A 7316-nucleotide genomic window follows, 5' to 3' on the forward strand; every position below is an offset into this window, starting at 1 on the left:
AATGGATGCCCATTTAATACATTGCGACTTTCTTCACAATGTTGGGCGGCTAGCTTTTCCAATAGAGAATTTCAATTTCTCAAGAAAGACTAAGCTTTATGAAGCTTTGAAAAAGAATACATTATACAAGTATAAATAGAAGGAGGATCTGAAACATAGTACGTACAAAAGCAATATAAAATATTCTTTCTCTTTCTCTTACTATAAACAAATGCAATTTTTTCTCTTTTTACTTTTAATACTTCTTTCTATCTTTTTTTTTTGGTATGTACTTCTTTCTATCTTTATATATATATTTATACAATTCTCTCTCTTTACTTTTTATACTCTTTTCTATCTTTATATATATATATACACATTACAACATATAATATTATTATATATATATATATAAATTATTATTGAACTAATTATATTAATGTTAGAGTCTTCTATCAATATTTCTTTATTTTATATTATATCTTTTTTATTTATTTATTTAGTTGTTTTACGATAAGAGAACTTTTTTTTTTTGTCAAATAGATTGGACAACTCAATCCTAGGCATTACATTTATACACCCATGTATACACAGGAGAACCTAATTTACTAATTTTGTCACTTTTCGAAAGCAAAACTTGTCCGAATTCGAACCAAGCTTCGATCTCGAATCCCTAATTTCAGAACCCTAGTTATTTGGAAGAGGGAAGTTTACAGAACGCGGCATTTTAAAGGATGATTGTGAGCCAGAACATGGTGGCCGAAGCGGAAATCATGTTTCAGCAGAGCATTCCGGTGCTGGATGTGAAGTATCATCTATGCGCAATGCAAGAGCACGCCGTTAAGGAATCGGTATTCCTATCTTTAGAACAGTTTGAGTCTTGCCTGAATCGATGGAATCGGTATGTTTTATTTTTTTTCTGTTTTTTTTTTCCTTTTTTTTTGTCTTGTTTATGTTTGAATTGAGGTTATTATTGAAATTTCGTTCATGTGATGAAAAATTTTGTTTTTATTTGGTGATGTTTTCTTTATTCGTGTCGGTTATCTCTCTCGGTGTTTTATATACATTGGTTTGGATTTATTTGTGAATTTGCGTTAATTGATGGATTTAGTTCGTGTGTTCCTTGTTTTATTTTGCGAATTTTGAGAAGAATGAGATATTCATGTGGTATAAATATTGGGATTTTAGAACCTGTATTTTACACATGGAATTTGGAATTAGGTGTTTTTATTATTTTTGTTATTGTATATCTTAATCTATATAATTAGACTGCTATATTGTATCTTATCACATGAAAAGAAAGAAGAGAAGAGACATTGCTTAAGTTTCTTCCTCGGAAGAAACCAGTTGATCTAGCTGGCTATAATTACTAGTGAATTCCATATTCTATTTTCTTAATGAGAATAGTTCTTTGTAATAATGGTGGGTTAGTGCTGGCGATAATACTATGTTTTTATTTTCCACTTATTTTCTTTTTGTTGATGTGCTGCTGATTGTTGTTTCTTATGTTGTTAGGCTGTGAGTTGCTCTGAGTTGATTGAAGATACCGTTTTAGAGACTCATGTTACCACATTTACTCCAACGGTTTGTTCTGGAAGCTGTGCTGATATTGGACCAAGGGGATCCATGGATGATGAGCACATCCAAATAGATGATCTAGCTGCCCACCTTGGATTTGTGTTCAAATACCCTATACGGAGTGCATTTTATGCAGTTTTTGATGGGCATGAGGGCCTAATGCAGCTGCTTTCATTAAGAGGAATGCAATTAGATTATTTTTTGAAGACACCAATATGCTGCAATCATATGATACAGATGCACTTTCCCTAAAATGGTTGGAGGATTCTCATAGGAAAGCATTCTTAGGGGCAGACCTTGCCTTGGCTGGTGGACGGAGTGTTAGTCATACTTATGGGACAACAGCATTGACTGCCCTTATACTTGGAAGGCATTTACTGGTTGCCAATGCTGGTGATTGTCGAGCAGTTCTTTGTAGGCGAGGAGTAACAGTTGAGATGTCTCATGATCACAGACTGAGTTATTTACCAGAACGGAGGAGAGTGGAAGAGTTAGGTGGTTTCATCTATGATGGGTATCTCAATGGTGATCTTTCTGTCACCCATGCCCTTGGTGATTGGAAGTTGAAGTATCCATTTGGGACTGCGTTGCCTCGTATTGTTGTTCCAGATATTCAAGTATTTACATTGACAGAGAAGGACGAGTTCTTGATTATTGGGTGCGACGGCATTTGGGATGTAATGTCAAGCCAGGAAGCAGTTAGTTTCGTGCGTCGACAATTGAGAAGGCATGATGATCCACAACAATGTGCCAAAGAACTAGTTAAGGAAGCATTGCACCTCAATACAACAGATAATCTTACTGTGATTGGTATATGCTTATCCCCGGTGGAAAAGATTGTTGAATCTCTCCCATCGCATAGGCGAAGATTCAGAGCTTGCTTCCTATCTGAAGAGGCCAGATTGAGGAGCTTACTTGAAGGAAAATAAGTGTGCATATACTTCTCACCATCGGCAGTTGTTCCTTCCATGCATAGATTAGGTTGTGTTTGTAGGCTGTCTTAGTGTGCTACAGAAAATCAGCCAGCAGTTTTGTAGGGATAGAGAGAAAAGATTAGGGGGGTGTTTTTCACCTATTTAATGAGAGGTATTTTTTCTGGGTTATGACTTTATTCGATAGAGACAATTGTAGGTAGCTATTTTTTTGTGGAAACCATGGTGAATAGAATTTGACAGTTGTTACGTGTGTAAACAAAGAGAATTGATTCAGCCTTGTCAACAACATGTATGAATGCAGCAAGAATTTGATGTTCTTTTGGAATATTGGATTCAATTGCGGTTTTGTTTTTATGAAACTTGGACACGTTTGAACCATTTTGTGATTGGCTATACAGTTACAATAGCGTTTAACATTGATTTATTCCTTGCTCAAATGTGCTTGATTTGCTAGGTTGATCTTATCACCAATTCACTGTAAGCTTGTGCATAGTTATCATTAAGGGCAAGCATATTATAGTTGCCATTGGTTCAGATGTGATATCTCTTCTTGGTGTCACTATTGATGAAAAGAAAATTGTATCATCAACAGGAGCTCTGGCGTTGTCAAAAATCGCTAAAAGACTTGTTGGGGTCACTGGGGCAGGGTATATATTGGGCTAGAAATGGGTTTGGTGTGGGGTCGTCTTGGCTCTGAGATAACTGTTATTGAGTTTGCACCCGATATTGTTCCAACCATGGATGGGAAAATCTGAAAGCAGTTTCAACGTACTTTGGAGAAGCAAGGAATGAAACTCATGCTGAAGACTAAGGTGGTAAGGGTTGATACATCTGGGGATGGTGTGAAACTAACCCTTAAACCTACAGCTGGTGGTGACCAAACCACATTAGAAGCAAATATCGTTCTTGTATCTGCTGGTAGGACTCCTTTCACGAATGGACTCAGCTTAGATCAGATAGGAGTTGAAACTGACAAGGTGGGAAGAATTTTGGTAAATGAAAGATTTGCAACAAATGTCCTTGGTGTTTATGCAATTGGAGATGTAATACCAGGTCCAATGTTGGCGCACAAGGCAGAAAAAGATGGGGTTGTTTGTGTGGAGTACATTGCCGGCAAGGTTGGCCACGTGGACTACGACAAAGTCCCAGGGGTTGTGTATACACACCCCGAGGTTGCATCTATTGGGAAGATGGAGGAGCAGGTGAAGGAACTTGATGTTGAATACCACGCCAAGAAGTTCCCTTTCCTGGCCAATAGCAGGGCTAAGGCAATAGATAATGCTGAAGGGTTGGTAAAGATTTTGGCCGAAAAAGAGACAAACCAGATATTGGGAGTGCATATTATGGCACCAAATGCTGGAGAGCTCAATCATGAAGCTGTTCTGGCATTGCAGTATGGTGTTGCAAGTGAGGACATAGCACATGTTTGCCATGCGCAACCAACAATGAGCGAAGCAATGAAAGAAGCTGCAATGGTTACTTTTGACAAGTCCATTCATATTTGAAGAATTGAAGAAGCAGTTTCTACTCTATTCTTGTCCTCATTTTTGTCAGTGAATTTTAAGGTAAGATGATACCATCTTGGGTTAAAATAGGTTTAGCTAGGAGCATAAATACAATTAGTTAATTATTTACCTAGATGCATGGTGAGAGGAATACTTGTGTTATTGAATAATACTTCTCTTAGAATTGGTGCAAATTTAGAATTTTGGAACTTGAGTTAACTGAAAACCATTGATTTGGATTGTTTTTACTTACGACTTATGAGTACTTAGTAGTACTGTGGGGAGTAACTAATTACTAATTATTCACATATGATTTCCACCACCTAGCACTTGTATTGTAGCACTAAAACATAAGGGGTAATTAATATTTTTCATACATTGCAAGGACTATTTTAACTTCGCAGATATTATAACACTCTATTTGTAATTCTATGGTACTTTGCGAAGAATTTTTACCTTTTTATGAACTTAACTATAGATCTTAAATGATGTTTTTTTTCTTTTTTCTATTTTCTCGAATTACCTGAACATACTAACTTAGAAGTGCAAAGTGCAACGGTACCTTATTTTATACTCACTATTTTTTGTTCTGTTTTTTTTTTTCTAATTTCTTAAAAAAAATTAAATATAGAATTTATCTAACATGTGCCTAGCTTACTATTAGTAAAAAGTTTTAAACGTTTTCATTTAATGGAAGGAAAACAAATGCATTGAAAACTTTAGTTTTTTATATTTTCAATCAAAACTTTTCACTAATAACAAGTTTATCATGTGCTCTCAAGACACATTAAATCCTTAAATATATTAGTTTTTAAGAATTAATGCCCTTTTTAGTTCTTAATTATTTGATTAAAAAACAAAGTACCTCTCCATAATTTAAAAGTTTTTAATTGATTTTTAACCATTCAAATAATTAGTTTAAGTAGTCTCTATAATAAATTGTCAAATGGTAATCTGTTGATGTGTGAGAAACGGTGGTATCTCATAGCAACTATACTTAATATATCAATAGATCACCATCTAACAATTACAAAGACTACTTAGACTACTTAGTTGAGTGATTGAGAATCAATTAAAGATTTTTGAATTATTTTGGAAAGATTCAAAGTTCTAAAAACCGAAATGGATCGGCCGATTCATCTGGATTAACCGAGAATCAATTATCAGGCCAGTTCGGTTGACTTTAAAAATTGTATGATAAAAAATTGGCCAAATTGGCAGTGAATTGGTGAACTTCTGAAACCGACCGGTTTATTTAAGGGTTTACGGTTCGGTCAATTCCCTGAAAACGGTCTCTAAAAAAATCCTAATCCCCCAATGCAGCCCCAGTCCTAGGGGTGTTCATGGCGTGATTGACGGGCGACGAGCGACAAACGACGGCAGCTTCACGCGCGATGGAAGGAGAGGCTGCGACTGCGAGGGAGCGAGGGAGGGAAAGGGAGAAGCTGCCACTGCGAGGGAGAGAAATAATGTCTGTGAACTGTGAAAGGAGGAAGAGAGGGAGAGAGGACCGCGCCGAGGAGCTGTGGACGGTGAAGAAAGACGATGCTGGGAGGAAAGGGCTCGGTGGCTAGGGCTTGGGGCTTAATGTTCCTTCGTTAGAGAGAGACTGTGAGAGACTAAGAATGGCGCTGCTAGGTTTAGGTTATCTGGTGTTTGGGCCTTTGGGGGTTGGCTTTTTAGGTGACTGGTTCGGTTAGGATTTTCAGTGTTAAAGTCGAAAAGCGAACCGAACCTCAAGAAAAATAGTTAAACGTGATTTTTTTTAATTTTTTTCAGTTTTCGATTTTTTTGGTTCGATTGATCAATTTTGTTCAGTCCGGATCGGTTTTGAACACCTTTACTCAGTCCCACTTCTCTCTGAAAATTGAAACTGAAAGAACAAAGAACCCTAGTCCCACAACCATCGCAGCCATCATCCCTTTTCGTTGCCATCGCCGAACTCTTCTCCGCTGGGACAAGCGTCGCGTGTGTTGCTGTCGTAGGAAGCTATGTCACGTGTAGAAGCTCCGTCGCCGTCCTAGGAAGCTATGTCGCCATCGTAGGAAGCTTCATCGCCGTCGTGTGGAAGCTTTGTCGCCGTCATCGTTCTTCTGTTCAAGCTCTCTCTCTCTCTTTGTGTCTTAGCCGGCAGTTTTGTATCCTCTATCGTTACCATCAGTCCCCTTCTTCCCTCGCTGCTGATAAGCACTATTATTTGGAATTATTTTTGCTGATTTTACTGTTGTTAATAATATTGAGTTGCTGATTTTCAGATTTTGATAATAATTTGTAGTTTTGTTAATGTTGCTGATTTTTAGATGTTGATAATATTTTGTAGTTTTGTTAATAATATTGGATTTAGTAGTTTATTGAATGTCTGAGTTGTGAGTTACTGAATAATTTTGTCAATTTTATTAAGTTAATTTTGTTCATAGTATTTTTTATTGTATGTTAAAAATGAAACAATCACTGAAAAATTTTTATGGTCAGAAGTAAATTGTTGAAATTTCAGTTGATTTTTTATGATTTTATGGCATGTTAAAATGTGTTGTGGCTTCGTGTATATGGGATAGAAGCCAATTTAATTGAGCATTTTGTTTTAAAAAAAAATTTGCATTTACTGCGTATCTTTTGCAAAGAGAACTTGTTTTGAAAGAGAACTTGTTTTGAAGATAATAAAAATTCATTCTAAGTTCGACTTAAATTCCTCGTATATTTGTAGATGTTTCAGAATTCTTCTTACAAATTCTATCTAGTCTTTTATGATGTGTTGACTCTTTAAAATATGCACTCACTTAGTATCATTGATAAAATTTAGTGAAATAGCAAAACTTATTTTATTTAATATAAATATTTGCTGATAAGTGTTAATTTTGGATTTTTATTGGCTTTTTATTCTATTTTATTAGATATAAGAGATATGGAAGTTGTTGTAAATTTTGTGAATTTTTTAATTTTATTAGTTTAAAAATTATTAAATTTAAATATTTAAAATTATATATTAAATTTTTAATAATTTTATTATATATTTAATTAAACTGATTCAACTACAGTTCGATTCTGATTAAATTATTGAACTATTAAACAAGTCACTTGACTAGTTCTAACCCCGTTCAATTCTCACAACTTTGGGAAAGAGTTTTGTCTTTCAGACAAATAGAAAAAAAATAAAAGGAGTATTTACTATTTTTTAATAAATTTAAAAAAAATAAAAAACGCTTATTAAAAAAAAAATCTCTGCATACAAGTGTTTTAACCATACAAGTTATACAAGTTTTTCATCCTAGACGCACATGTTCTCTCACGTGTATTCCACGCGCCTTTCTATTTTAACAAA

At 35.2% G+C, this 7316-nt stretch overlaps 2 pseudogenes; both read left to right on the forward strand.

The window, feature by feature from the left end:
* Nucleotides 1–576: 576 nt before the first annotated feature.
* LOC112796292 (probable protein phosphatase 2C 13) lies at nucleotides 577–2870 on the forward strand (annotated as a pseudogene).
* On the forward strand, nucleotides 2780–4208 carry LOC112794649 (dihydrolipoyl dehydrogenase, mitochondrial-like; annotated as a pseudogene).
* Nucleotides 4209–7316: the final 3108 nt, after the last annotated feature.

This window comes from Arachis hypogaea, chromosome 4, assembly GCF_003086295.3.
Source record: "Arachis hypogaea cultivar Tifrunner chromosome 4, arahy.Tifrunner.gnm2.J5K5, whole genome shotgun sequence".
Lineage (NCBI taxonomy): Eukaryota > Viridiplantae > Streptophyta > Magnoliopsida > Fabales > Fabaceae > Arachis > Arachis hypogaea.